Below are 15,629 nucleotides of genomic sequence, written 5' to 3' on the forward strand. Positions count from 1 at the left end.
GTGATCTGCCTATGAGATGTGCTCGTATAAGTAGTGATACCAATATGGCAAGTGTAATAAGCCACTATCTAATTAGACTTAAGGCCCATGAGATATAGCCCATGCCTGACATTGGTAGAATGGCCAAGAACCTGAGACTGTATAGATCATGGGCCTCATAGGAAACTAACTACTACTGTTCTATTAAAGGAACGCAGTAATAGAGTGACTCCTGATGACACTCTGCTATTCCCACAGATCAGTGCCACACTCCGCCGTCATCAGAGAAAGGTTTTCCTTCAGTAGATTGGAACTAAAACAGAGACCCACAGTGTGCAGAGAGTGAGAGACTTTGGTGCGCACCCTGTCCTAATCACGATGTCTTTATCCTACTCCTCCCTTCAGTACTCAAGACTCTATGCTGAAGAGGAAGTGGAAAGATTTTAGAGCTAGAGGTGATGGATGTCTCCAAGGAAACTGTCTTTCACACAGCAGGACCAATGCACATATGAACTCTGGAAGACATGGCAGCATGGACAAAGCCTGCAGTGTCTCCATACTGTGAAGAAGTGGACATAGGGCATCACCCCTATGTCCATGCATAACCAAGATCATCTCTGCAGCTGATACCTGTTGGTAATAATAATAATAATAATAATAATAATAATAATTGGTTTTCTCCAATGGAGTCACAGCAGGCACATTAACGACACTTCGGTATGGGCTCCACGCCCAGGAGTGGTTAGCCAACACAAAATGAACTCACTGGTATTTTTGGAAGTGGACAGGGACTCTTGTGATGGAGTCATCTCTGCATCACATGATGTGGAGTGTGAGCATCCTACAGCAGAAGGGGGACAGATGTTGGACCAGATCTTCTCTAGGTTTCCTTCCCTCTCCCAAAAACTCTGCCAATGTCTTTTCCTAACATTTCTTTTGTTGCTTTGCTGTAAAATAGGTGTCAAGATGCTGAAAATTCAAATAGGAGAGGAATCTCAGGGAAATTATGTTACTAGGAAACCAGAAAGCCTTGGCATTCATTCAGGAGAATGTATTCTGCTGCCATATACCTCTCCTGAAGTCCTGCCAAGCCAAATTCTTTATCTGGGGACAGTCTTCGGAGCTGGTTTCCCTGCCCAAAGGGCCAAGGCTCAACACTTCTCAGTATCAAAGCTACTGGTTGGCAATTTTTTGTCCTGTTCTTTTGGGTACTAAAGAATAAGGCAGAATGTTTAGCGTGCTTATTCTTCTAAACAAAAGGATGAACTTATTTGGAATCTTTGGAGTTCTGTTGCTTAAATATATAAAATGTGTAGTCAAAGTTTCTCAACCTTAGCGTGATAGCATCATGAAAACATAGCTCTTTGTCATGGGGCTGCCCTGTGCTCTGTAGGCTGTTCTAGAGCATCTTTGGACTCTAGTTACTAGACTCTAGGGGTAGCTCGCAGTTTAGACAACCAAAGATGTCTAAGTAAAAACACTGGGAGTAAATCATCTCGGTGTTCCTAACCCAAGAAGCAGTCAAGCGGTGTCAGGAGTCCACCTTTTCTGATCTTATCACCTGACGTAGGAGTTAAGGGCCCCATATAACTAATATCAAAGACCAGAAGCCAACTGACCTTTGTTCAAATTCTGAGTTTCTTATCTCTAACTCATTTACTTCTCTAAGCTTTAGTTTCTCTCTCTGTGAAATGGGACAATGATAACTCCACATACTGGTCAAGAGAATAAAATCAGATAACACTGGTTTATCACAGGGCTACTTAAGAGTGCCATCCATGTGACTTATTACTATTATTAACCCTGTCCCCAGCTGGGCTGGGAAAGGTTATTTAGTCCTTGGCATACAATCTAACCCGAAGGCGTTCTGTATTGAACACATAGACTAACTACTATAACTCACAACTCTGAGGCTTGAAGACTGAAAACAATGGTTTATTTTCACCCACCTAACGGCCCAGGTGTTTCTAGTGGAGCAACTGTCCTGGGGAGCTCTTCTCCAAGCAGACTTGGGGACCTGTGCTCCTGTCTGGTAGCTCTGCCACATCTTTCCTTAAGTACGAATGCTCTAAAGGCTTCACGAAACTGAGAAGTGATCCTACTTCCACACTGCCTTGGCGATTCCAAGTGATGGTTAACCTGTCTTGATTATCTACAGTAAAGAAATGTTTAATGCAGTGCGTTTTGATCAATCAATTTTCAATTTTGATTTTTTTGCCCTATCAGCTATTAAAATACAATGGAATGTGCTTTCTGTGGGACATGTGAGTATTGGTTTGGGACAGAAAAATGACATAATCAGACTATTCCAGGAAGGTCTCTGGTGACAGTTTGAGGGCTAGTTTGTAGAGCTGAACAATTAGACCAAGGATGAAGAGCTTATTGTCACACTCTAAGCAAGTGAAGATCTGGGCTGGGCAGGAGCAAGTCAGTAAATATATGCAGTTTTCATTTGTTAATTATTTCTCCATAATAGGACCAAAAATGGGGAGTTTAAAGGAGGTGGGCTCAGTGGCAGAGTGTTTTGTTGACAAGTTCGAGTCACGAGTTTAGTCCCTAGAACTGCAAAAACAATAACAGAGACAAGAAGCATTAGGGAACAGGACTTTTAATGGCCAGGGAAGTGAAAGTGTGGGTATTGTCAGCTGGTGTGACAGGAGAGATTAGCTGGGATGCTGAAAGAGGAAGCCTGGAGGTTTGGAGGAAGCTGCGGAGGTTGGTAGGTGAGATCATCCAGGGACCGACTTGAAAAAGGAGAACAGGAAAAGCAGCTCAGGGTGAATCCCAGAGAGCAGCCCACCTGGGAGGCTTTGGAAAAGAGCATGAGAAGAGAGAAGGGTCCAGATAGGTACCTGACCCAGAAGTTGGGGAACAGGGTATGACAGGGGACATGGCACATGGCAGATGCTGCACAAGTCTTTGAGGGGTCAAATAAAAAAAAGCTACTGTTAGAAACACTGTAGCAGCACTTCTCAACCTGTGGGTTAAGATCCCCGGAGGGGCAGGGCGTTGAACAACTGTCTCACAGGGGACATCTAAGACCATTGAAAACACAGATGCTTACATTACAGTTCACAACAGTAGCAAAATTACAGTTATGAAGTAACAATGATAATAATTGTATGGTTGGAGTTGCCACAACCTGGGGAACTGTATTGACGGGCTGAACCTTAGGAAGGCTGAGAGCCACTGTGCTATAAGATGAGAGTCATCATCTCAAGGCTCAGAGGACTTGAAGGCAGCAAGGCAGACACGGTGCTGGGAGTTTTAGCTGGATGGACTGGGAAGGACTTGAGAGTAAAGGGTTTTGGAGCACTCTACAGGGGAGGTCGGGGGTCTGGTTGGAGGGAAACCAAGTGTCTGAGGAGAGAGGCCTGGGAATGGAAGGAGGAGACCCTGTCCATTGGGAGGTGGGCAGCAGACTGTGTAGGGAGCCATGCAGAGCCATGGGAGGTGCGCTGGGAAAAGGCAGGAGGCTTTCTTCCCAGGGTGTAGGCAGTGAAGGAAATGGAGAAGGTGGAAGAAACGTGTATGAACGGAAACTCTGAGGGGATGCCACGAAGCTGCCAAAACTCATACATTTATGTATGGTTACTTGTGTATGTGTGTATGTATGTGTTTGTATATATGTATGTGTGTATGCACGTGAATGTGTGTTTAGTGTGTGTGTGTGTGTGCGCGTGTGTGTACATAGTGCTATCATAATGAAAACCATCTGGTGCCACTTTGTATCAGAGACTCCGGAAACTTCAAGGCTTGAACAGACCATGAAGATCAAGCAGTTACAACGCTGTATTTCCCAACACAGGACAAGAAATTTCTAGAGGTTAGTTAGGTCATCTGCGTCAATTGCAGTTAGCCAGTGGGTTGGGTAGCAGAGCCAGGGAAACATAAGTTCCCTTAATGCTTTGTCTGCCGCTTCTCCCCCTGACAAATTGGAGTGGTTTTCCTTCCTATTCTCTTAGCATAGAAAGAAAAGTAGCAGTTTGCCATGCAGATCTGGGAAAGGATTGTCATAAGGAATTTAATCCATGCTTAGGACCCTTTTCTTCACACTGTCAGAGGAATTATCAAAAGAAAATTATTGGACAGAACTAGCCGTGTATTATAGCTTCCAAGCCCATAAGCACAGATGTCCACTGGCAAAACTGAAATAAAATTGAAATGAATTAAAACTTGTTTTGTTTTTCATTCCTGGGGATAAAAAATTCTTGCTACACATAAGTGTTCTGGTTCGGTCTCCTCCCCCTTATTACTAAACAAAGGCAGAGCACAACAAAAATAGAAACGAGCGCAGGGGTCTGCTCCCGCTCCCATTTCTTCCTCCGGATGACAATGCCATTTTTTTTTTTTTGTCAAATCACATCATGGAATATCTATCACAGCACTGTCTCTGTAGAGGCCTCAAAGAAACTGAAGTGTGTGGAGGGATGGCCACACGAGAGCCCATATTTTTGGGTCCTTTCAGGCCCAAGTTGGTGATGGAGGAAGTCATTAAGCCCATTAGAGAATGAACAAGATGAGAAGCTCTGTCTTCTGGTGGTTAGGGCTATGGGTGGGAAGCAAGACATTCTTGGTTCCAATCCCACCCCTTACATCAGCTTATAATAGCAGGTTTACTTTTGGAAAGATATTTAGTTGGTAAAACAAACTAGTACCAACTAGTCCCACACTTCAGGAATTTTGAAGGTCACCATAGAAGAGTAGCAAATCCAAGTGTGTGGCTTCATCGATATTAACTGGACCATTTATGTCACATGACAAAGACTCCTTGACCAAACTTCTGGCAAGCTCTTCTGAGCCTCTTTTCAATGGTCTTGACTTTGAGTTTCCATGTCTGTGTCCGTCCTTGCCAACTCTAGAGAGAAACTCAGTCAACCTTAAGAGAGTGCCTCATCCTTGACATCTGGTCACCTGGTCTACCCTCAGCCAGAGCCCTTCTGAGTTGGCTTAGCAAGAGGCCACCTCCCACTGCCTTTTCCTCTTAGTAATTTTCCGTATCCACTAGTCCCCATCTCAGCTTCTTGGCTCTAAGTTACCACTAGTCCCTGTGTTTGGAGCTGAACTCCAGGCCCCCGTGTTTCCTATCACAGCCCTGAATAAAATCTTTTTTAGTGTTTTAATAAGCATGAGGGTTATACTTTCTTCAACAAGAATAGAGGAGAGTTAATGAGGCCACCATAGGAATATTCTCTCAGTAGGATGAGAATAAAGTAGAAAACGGGTGTGAGAAATTGGGGCTGACTGCTTGCAGGGTACCTGCGTCCTGGCTGGGCCCTCTGTGGCAAGCCTTTCACTCCGGCTCTGCGGGTTCAGAACATTGATTCATCAGAGCCTCCGGGAGGCAAGCAAGTGCAGGAATGTGAGGCCCTAGCTCACAAAGACTCCTGTTTCACATCATCTTACATTCGTGTTATTCTCAGTAGCTTTAGGACCTTGGTCCTATAACTTTTAGTTGGTTGGTTTTGATATGAAAATCAGGGATAACAAAGACTTTCTTTAGATGTTCTGATCTACTATATGCTGAAGAGCCTGGAATGGTTAAGATGCCAATAAACAGACCCTTTTCATTAGAGAGATTCCCTAAGAGATTGGATGGAACCAAACCCATAGAGCCCTGGCTGTAAACTAAGATGTGAGTTTTCACTTCACGGGAGTGAAAAACATTACACCTACCTAAGACCCATGGCTGTGCTCCAGGCTTGGCTTCCCCTCTCATCTTCTGGGACAGTGCATCAATAACATGAAGGCTACAAAAGCCTTAAGAGCATGCTCACAAGGGTGGCACAGTTGCTGGCACCCTGCTCCTCCATGCTCATTGTACACTCCTGCAGGCTGCCCTCTGCGGATACCTGGCCACCCTCAGCCAGGTGCTGCAATCATTCTGGCCAGTGGAATACCTTCAGATCACACACAGAGAACAATATGGAAATCTCTGGGGAAAAAAAAAAAAAACAAAAAAAACCACTCCTAGCAACAGCCTCCAATCAGCCAATCCCAGATTAGACCAACTCTATGACACATGCTCTGCCATCTCCTAGGGCACTAACAGTAGAACTGAGCTCAAACGTTGAGGGACTCTTGCATGACACCTCACTCTCCACTCCCTGTTCTCCTCTCCCGTCTCATTCCAGCTCAGGAGTCGCTTGCTCTTTTTCCAAGAGTATCCTTGGCCCTGGGCCTCAGAGACTCAGTGACCTCACTAAGAGAGTCCTCAGCCATGAGGCAACTAAGTACCTGAGCTGGAGGTACATTTCCAAATGGAAATGATGTCAAGAGGCCACACTGATTTGTTCAGATTCACGAAGAAGTGGCATTGGCTCAGAAACGAGTTCTCCTCATTTATTAGTCTACCTAATGAATGGATATTTATCATCTCCGTGCCAGCTCTGCAGTGATCCCCAGATGCTGCAGAAACCAGCTCTGAAGGAACGGCCTGGAATCCTACCTTTGCCATTGGAGCACAAGGTTCCTTTTCTTACCCGCTCTTTCTGATTGTGGCAGAATACCCCTTATTTTTTGAAATCTGTTACCCAGAAGAGCAATCAGAAGAGGTCATAGCACGTGGAGGTCATCCTCAGGTGCCCTCCCCCATCCCTAGGTCTCCTTGGGGATCTGCTCCTTGCTCCTCCCAGGAGCTGGTCTCAGTCATGTCCACTGCTTGCTGGGGTGCAAGCCTTGGTCTCCCTTCCAGGTTGTCTGCTTGCTTCTTCTTTCTCAGCCACATCTGCATTTCTAGAATTTGTCATTCACATCCATAGCCTCCATTTTCCTTGTTTTGCCAGCTTACTCCTGCAAGTTCCTGAACCCTGACCCTTCAGAGGCTTTGACAGCTCATCCAAGACTGCACAGGAATCGCAGCAGAATTCAGAAAGATTCACTCAGGGAAGGAGAGGCCTTCTTTTTCTGAAAACTTATCTGAAATATCTCCTGTCCTGTATGCATCCCTGACCTTTGAACTGTTACAATGAATCCTATTGCTTACTATATTGCTTTTGCATGCAGTTCTATCTTTGTATCATTTCCTTTCCAAAGGACACACTTGGTTTCCCAGGTTTATTTTCTGTCCACCAGGGAGACCCAAGTTCCCATTTCAGTCTCATTCCTCAACAGTGCTGTGGTTTGGGGCAAATTGCAGAATTAGCATCTTTGTACATCAATTTCTCTTGGCTTTCTGTAAAATAGGAAACTTTCCCACTTCACTGGTTTGAGTAAAACTATGTATCACATATGCAATAAATATTAATGTTTTTCTCCTTTGCCTACTCTGAGGCTCTCTCATAAAATGGGGCACCCATCTACTTTTTTCCCATTGCTGTTGCCCACCTTTTATGTTGAAACTAGGGTGCTGGCAATAAGGCTACTGTTGGGAAGCAACACTGGGCATCTGTCAGGTAGGGAATAGTGCTGAGGGGTTCCACAGGAACCAAAGAGACCCGGTAAAGAGAAAGACCTCTCTCTCTTTTTCTGTGTAGCCTGGTCTCTGGGGAACGTCTAGCCTAACTCGAAGAGCAGACATTTATGGCTTCTCCGTAGACCTCAGTGGCATATGCTCTCCACCTTGGGCTATGAGGAGGCCAAACAATAATTGTCACATGAACAATACCCAGAACTGAATTCAGTCTCTGCTACTGACTCTTCAGAAAGCTTTGGGAAGCAGCTGACCACCTCTTCAACAAATTCTGTGACGCCCAGACCTTGCTCTCAGCTGCCTCATCAGGGTAGCAGGACTTTGTGTCAGTTTCGTATGGCCCCGAGGGTGACCTGGCTCCAGAGTCAAGGATGTCAGCCTGACCCTGACTCATGCAGGCCCTGAGTTTAGAACTCAGAGCCAGACAGTTCTAGAGATGGAAAGGAGGAGGTTCCAGTGAATTACTGAAGAGCAGCTGCATGAGCTCAGTAGCCTGGTGCCACCATTCATCAAAACTGCCATCAAGGGAGCCTGGGAGCTAGCCCAGAAGAAACTGTAGAATGCAATGTTCTCTTAGGTCCACAATTTATAAATTACTTAAATCAGGTTTATGCAGCACCGTGTTTAAATCTTGAATATTTTTAATGTTTTTTTCTTGTTTACTGCTTCACCTAGGAATTATGGGAGACATTTGTCAAATATTTTATGATTCTGGGGTCTATTTCTCTTTATTCTGTCAAGTTTGGCTTTGCACTTGTGGAATTGTGTGTGTTTTCTGTGGAGTCAGATTTAGAATTATTACATCTCCTGGTGTAGTGATTTTTACTGAAATAGAGTTTCCCTTTCATCCCTGATGCTCCTTGCCTCAGAGTCGAACTTGTCTGACATCAGCTCAGCCCCAGTGTGATGTGGGAGTGTCATATATCAATCTGTTGATTTCATTGGTTAAGTAACAAACTGTTTGGCCCTCATAGGTTAAAACATAGGTGGGTGGAGTAAACAGAACAGAATGCTGGGAGGAAGAGGAAGTGAGCTCAGACTTGACAGCTCTGCTCTCTGGAGCAGACGCCATGCTCCCCTCTCCCCGGCAGACGCAATAAAGCTCCAACCCAGGATGGACGTAGGCTAGAATCTTCCCGGTAAGCACACCTTCGGGTGCTACACGCATGAATAGAAATGGGCCAAGCAGTGTTTAAAAGAATACAATGCGTGTGTTGTTATTTTGGGTATAAAGCTAACCATGCGGGAGCTGGGCTGTGGGAAGAGGCCCGCAGCTCTCTCAACACCAGTGTGTCCCTGGGTTTGTATTTAGGGCTCACTTGGATGATATGGAAACTGATTTTAATAAGCATGGACTTTGTGTAACTTTGCCTTTAACTGATATATCAGGGCCATTTGCATCCAATAAAATACCGATACACTGAGTTTGCTTCTACCCACATACTTACCCCTCTGTTTCGTTCCACCTGGTCTGTATTCCTTTTTCTCTTCTTTTTGTTTAAAATCACATTTATTAGTCACATAAATATTTTGAGAACAACTATCTACCGCCCCTTCTGAAACCTCAGCAAAATTTATCACAGGTTTTAATAAACTACTACAAGTAACTAAGAGGAAAATGAGTTTTAAAAACACAAAAAAGGTAAGTAACCAGATGTGGACCACTGACAGGGTGACTTACGTTTTTAAGACTGAGCCACTGATTTGCAACTTTTATTAAAATAAATTTCACCTATAAATGCAAGATTATTGATGGTGTGATCACGATTTGTTTGAATAACAGTTGAATTTTTACATTAAAAAGTAACAAAGTTTCGGGCTGGAGAGATGGCTCAGAGGTTAAGAGCATTGCCTGCTCTTCCAAAGGTCCTGAGTTCAATTCCCAGCAACCACATGGTGGCTCACAACCATCTGTAATGAGGTCTGGTGCCCTCTTCTGGCCTGCAGACATACACGCAGACAGAATATTGTATACATAATAAATAAATAAATAAATATAAAAAAATAACAAAGTTTCAACTAAGGGACAAATATAACATCATATTCATTTACGTCAGTGCCACGGTCCAAAATACATTTTCCTCTTGCTTCTAATCCTCTTGCTGCACAGCAGGGGCTTCCAGTGGGAGCTAGCATCCGTCTGCTCTTGATGAAGACAACAGTAGACAGATGTTGCCTGATGTCTGGGTAATGCTGGACGTAGCGGAACCAGTGGGGCGCGTTAGGAGAGTTCTCCTTTCCTTGGACTGTCAGGTCAACTACAAAGTGACAGAGCCCATAGTACAGTAGGGCACCCGCCACGGTAACAGTGTCTCCTGCAAGGTAGGCTTTGTCTTCAGACAGGAATTAAGATCTTTTGGCAAGGTGTGTGTTCTTCTTTACTGGAGTGTCCGTCTGTCCTAGTGATCCTGCTCTCTCGCCACAGCTGTGAGGCTCCCCGGCAAGGGTTCTTCATTGGTGTGCTTGACTAGATGGGTCGCGGTGGTAGTTAATGTCGTTAGACTTGGGACATTGTTTGTAGAACTGGAATCTGCGGCTTGCTCTGGGCACTGTACTTGTTCCCCAGCCTCAGTCCCAGGGACTTTTCCAATGACTCAGCTCCATGGTCACTGCCATCTTCTCCCCCTTTTCTCTTCTTGCTTCCTTTCAGATAACTCATATTATTTTTTGTAATTTTAGACTTCATTAAAGTGAAATTTGCATAACATAAACCAGGCCATTTCAAAATGAAAAATCCAGTGTTGTTTGGTACTTTCCCTACGTTGTATGACTAATACGTCTGTCTAGTTTCGAGCCATTTTCATTATTCCATAAGATGTCATATCCACCTCTTTTTGAGGATTGAAAATGGATCAAAGGGCCTTGTGAGTGCTCTACCACTGAGCCACATCCCCGGCTCTTTGTGTAAGATAAAGCCTCACTATGTTGCTCAGGCTGGCCTCAAACCCACCTTCTTGCTTCAGTCTTCGGAATGCTGGTACCACACACGCAGACCACCATACCCCGCTTCCCTTGGGGCAGTTGCTTCTCAACTACCCAAGAGGATTCCCAAGAATCTACTTGCCTGTCTCTGGTAACCACAGATCTATATTGTTTCTATAGATTATGAATAGATCAAGCTTTTTTTAAATTGCTTCTCTGCCAGCTGGTTAATTATTCATCATTTTACTTCTCTTTTAGTGATTACCTCAGAGGCTAGCAATGCACACTCCTAACTTCTTAGATTTTTACGTAAAGCACTGTATTGCTTCCAGGGCAAGGAAACTCCTTAAGAACATTCACCTTGTATTGTCTCCCTCAGAACCTGTGAAGATGACAGAAGCCAAGGCTAGCTGCTAGACTGTTGGCACCATATTCTCCTTGGCTTCTTGTCTACTCAAATCAGCAACTATATTGTAGAGGAAGGTGCCCACAGACTGCCCAGTGCCCACCAACACGCTCCCTTCTCTCCATGACTTCGTCTCTTTGGTGCCTTTTAACTTGATGGTTTTGACGGCCTTTTGATCTTGTCTAGCCTTTTCAGGTGCCTATGAGGCTGCTCTTCAATAAACCACTCTGCCACCGTTGAGGGCAGAGTTCAATGCCTTCGTTTTGCAGCAAGGACACAGGAGCCTTGAGGGAGAAGTCAGTGGTCTAATTTTGCTGCTAATTAAGGCAGGCTGGATTTAGAACCCTGGCCTCCTGGTGCCCATTTCTGTGCTGTCTACCACAGCAGACTGGGCAACAAAGCAGTCTTACTCCATCAAACTTCAGATGAGCCATTGCTTGCTCCTTTAAGAATGATTTCTTTTGGAATTGCTCTATTTCTTAGCACTGGGCAAATAAGGTTTTTTTCTTTCTTTTTCTTTTTGCCATCAAGATCTTCTCTTTGAAGTTTCAGCCGTTTTATTTTGATTTGATAACTGTAGTTTTCTTTGGCTTTATCCTATTTTGATCATATAGCTCCATGAATCTAAGCCAGTGTTTCTCAACCTTTGGGTCACCAATCCCACAGGGGTCACATGTCAGATATCCTGCCTATTAGATATTTGCATTATGATTCATAACAGCAGCAAAACCCCCACAGGGGTTACATACCAGATATCCTGAATATTAGATATTTACATTATGATTCATAACATCAGAAAATTACAGATATGAAGTAGCAGCAAAAATAATTTTATGTTTGGGGGGCTGGTCTCCATAACATGAGGAACTGTATTAAAGGGCCGCAGCTTTAGGAAGGTTGAAAACCACTGATAAACTTTGAGGGTTTTTGACAGTTTTGTGATATTATTGCTTGAATTATAGCACTCACTTTGTGCTCCTCATCTTATCGCTGAGTGTTATTTGCAGGTGTAAACCCTTAGGAATTATGCAGTCTTGACGGGTGCATCAGAGGTAGGCAAGGATATAGTAGAAGAAATGGGTATAGCTGTGTGTTAAAGACACACAGAATGAGAGAAGCCTAAATCAAACGCCTTATTATCTTTACTTAACACACAAGAGGGAGGCACCCAGGTTTGCGGTACCATCCTTTCCTCTTTGGGAACCAACTGACCTCATCTGCTGGAACCTATGTGGCTTACGGCTGTAACTTGACTCAAATCAGCAGGGTGGGCAGAGGGAAGAACTGCTCATAACCCCTCCCTTCAGGGTCTTCCTAGACAACTATGTCCCATTGAATGGATTTGTTCATGATCTCAAGGGAGACTGGGAAATGTATTCTTCATTCTGGGATACCGCTTCTTGGGCTGACATTTAGACGTTCTATTATTGTGGGGGGGAAGTTAGTAAATGCTGAAGGACAATTAGCAGTCTACCAAAATAGTTATTGTAAAAGGCAATAGGTTATAAACCAAGGCCTTGGAAAAAGAAATTGGAAAAATGTGACAAAGACTGGGCATTGAAGGGCGAATACGAGTTCAGTCAAAGATCATCCAGGGTCAAACGCCCCTGCCAGGCTCCTGCCCGAAATGTTCTTTCACTCAACTCACATTTGCTGCCGCCTGGGAGTTTACAGTGGAGATATTGCTTAATAGAACTGATTTCTAAAGCAGAGACAGGAGGATTTTACACTGGAGAATGAGAGCAAGGAATGGGAAGAGCCATTGTTTTACTATGTAGGAGGAAAGGATGCAAACCACTGTGGATAAACCAAGAGTTCAGGTAGAAGCGTGTGTGCCAACTTAAACCCACTCTCCAGGCAGCTGGGAGAAAGTATAGGTAGATGTGAGGATTGGAGATGTGGGTTTGGGGTTAGACTTTATGCTATGATGGGTAAAACTGTCGGAACAGGTACTTGCCTCAAGAAGACATCTGTAGAGCAAATAGCCCAGGTAAGGACTGACGTCAGTAGGGGGAGGAAAACTAGCAAACTGATGTGACATCTGTTCAGGCCCAGCAGTCCCCAAAGGACTTCCCAGCCTCATCTCTCCGTCCCTGGCCACACCACCCTTCTGTGATTTGCTCTTCCCTTAACTCTCGGTAACCCTCCCTGGTCACTAAATGTTCATTACCTAGATTACTGCACTTGGTAATATTCAGCTTAACTTTCATTATACAAGCAATACACAGTCACATTTTTAAATATTAGAAAACAGAGTCAAACAAGAACATTAAGATCACATGTGATTCCTTCACCTGAACTAGTGTTTTGGTCAAGATATGTCCAGACTCGTACCTATGTGTCTCCCTTCCTGATAATATTCCTGAGCTCACTCTATGCCTCTCACCTGCCTACGACACACACCTGAATCTTATTAAGCCTTACAGCAATGTGTTAGGCAGGACTCGTCATCTCCGAAGAAGCAGAGCAGAGAGATGTTTACAAACCTACCCCATCATTCAGGCACTGATATCCTAATATATGTATGCATTTTTAACCTTTGATTATAAAAGTTTTAACTATAGACACTGGAGAAGAAACACTAGCAAGAGAGCACACACCTAGCTCCAGGGGCCATCAGCTCACGGTCAGCCCCCTTGAACTTGTTCTGCTTGCCAGGCTGGACCCTGATTATTATTCTAAAGCAAACTGTGAACTCCATGCCACCCCGGCCACAGCACCTGTGTCTCCAGTAAGACCTTGCTTAAAGCATATGCCATCCAAATGAACAAATCCTACATGATACACTTGGTACCAGTACTCAGTCTCAGCTATGAATTCATGCACGGTTTATTTGACTTGGGACCGCACATGCTCCCTGGGAGCAAGAAGTCACAGTGAGACTGTGCTCCCTGGCAGCCTGTCCTCTTTGCAAACGCTCAACCTACCATATGAGCTAGAGAACCTCTGTGACTCATTATATATCTGTTCATAACATTTTGTAGATTTGAGGGGTTACCTTAAGCAGGCAAATTAAGATATTAATTTGTAATTTTCTTTACTAAGGACTCAGTAAAAGGCATTTTCATGCTCTATCCTTTCTGGCATCTATTTCTCTTATGACCTGCAGGGCTCTTTTGATCTCTAATGAGGTTCTATTCTATTTCTGTTTCATGCTCAGCTGGTCTGAGATCATAAGTGGATCCTTATAATGCTTTTAATCCATCTACATGTTCACCCATCAAATTAACTGAGTACCAATTATTTGACAGAGAGTGTAACTGACAGATATGGTCCCTATGTCTATGGATTTATAGTCTAGAAGAGAGAGAAAGAAAAAATATAGTCAGACAACTAATTAGAACAACTTTGAGTCATGATAAGTTGCATATAAAAGCAAAGAAGGAACAGATACAGAAAACCATGGTAGAAACTGCCTTCAAAACCCTTTAGAAACAATGTGCTTTTACTTGTTTGAAGTTTCTCTTAAAGCAGCCTCTATGGCTGGTGTTTAGAAGCAACTGCACCTTTCAAAATGATTTTGGTAACTGGTTCCTGCTAGCTACTTATTACATCCTGGATGGGTTTATTGTTGTTGTTGTTGTTTTTACTTATTTGTGACTCTGCAGTTTTCCTTCAACGTCTCCGTAGTTCAAACACTCCCTGTCTGATGACTCAGGTGGTGGTACTGGGGCCTTTGCGCTCAGTTTTCTTATTGGAAAGAGTGCCCTCCCTGAAACAGCTCTCCCATTGGGAAGTAGCGTGGCTGCCACAGGGTTTGCTACATCATGTTTTAGATGGTGGTTGCTTAATCCATGATTTTTTAAAACTTGGGTTAGAACAAGGTCATTGAAAAAGACGAGAGATATGGGCTCAAATAGTACTTCTTTTAATCCCTAGTCCTCAAGCATGATGCCCCCAAGGGCCCTTTGGGGTTCACACGTTCACCCAACAAATTAATTGAGCACTTAGTATTTGCCAAAGACTGTGACTGACAGATGTGGTCCCTGCTCATATGAACTTATAGTCTATGAACAAGATAGATAAGCGGGGAGAGAGAGACCGCTCAGGGGATCTCTAATGGCAGTGTGTGGGATGGAGTTGTCTGGAATGCAGGCTGGTGGCAAGGACACTGTCGAGAGCGTCTGAGTCTCTGGGGCACTGTGAACATTAATGGCACTGGCTTCTCTTGTTAATGTCCTTTGTAATTTGCCTTTTGGGCTGGATGTAGCTTAGCACATTGCCACTTGGCAATTTTTGGAGATAAAAATATCACTAAGTGTAGTTATGACCATTTTGTCACTGTGGGGCTTCCATTTTTCCAAATTGAAGCAAACCACGAAAAGAGAGAATCTTATGCCATCAAAGTCATCAAGTCTAACACAGCAGGCTGTTCAAATGAGGGTTTGAGAGGGATGTTCAAGCAATGTCCCAGCAGGTCCTGTTAGTGCCGGGATAGCGCAAACATGCAGGCATAACCACTTTGATCTAAATTAACTGTGTAATTGATGATTACTAAATCAAGTGCATTTAGTTCAAAACACTTTAATCCCATTCTGGAAAAATAAACCAAATATGAATTTATGACTAATGTTCTTCAGCATGCTGTCTTCAGCCATAATACCCACATTCCACACGGTCCTATGGCGTCTGGTGATGGAGGGGAAGTGTTCTGCATAGAAGTACTCTGAACCGTATCTAATACTTCACCTTCTACTAGATATGGAGTGGGCGGCTAAGCAAACATCGAGAATGCTGCAGCAAGTATTTCTGCACAGAGTTCCTGAGTGCTTCCCATAGGCTAGACTCTTCAGAGTGAATCTTTGGGTCAAAGGATATACACATGTGAACGTTTAATAAACTGCTTTGCTTCCCGACGCCATTTAAACACAGCACCAGTTATAAAAGTGGTCTTTTTATTAAGTTTTTTTT

The 15,629-nt window shown here is 43.8% G+C and overlaps 1 pseudogene; it reads right to left on the bottom strand.

Moving 5' to 3' along the window:
* Positions 1-9,409: 9,409 nt before the first annotated feature.
* On the bottom strand, positions 9,410-10,390 carry LOC130873511 (eukaryotic translation elongation factor 1 epsilon-1-like; annotated as a pseudogene).
* Between the last annotated feature and the right edge of the window lie 5,239 nt (positions 10,391-15,629).

Source organism: Chionomys nivalis, chromosome 4 (genome assembly GCF_950005125.1).
Source record: "Chionomys nivalis chromosome 4, mChiNiv1.1, whole genome shotgun sequence".
Lineage (NCBI taxonomy): Eukaryota > Metazoa > Chordata > Mammalia > Rodentia > Cricetidae > Chionomys > Chionomys nivalis.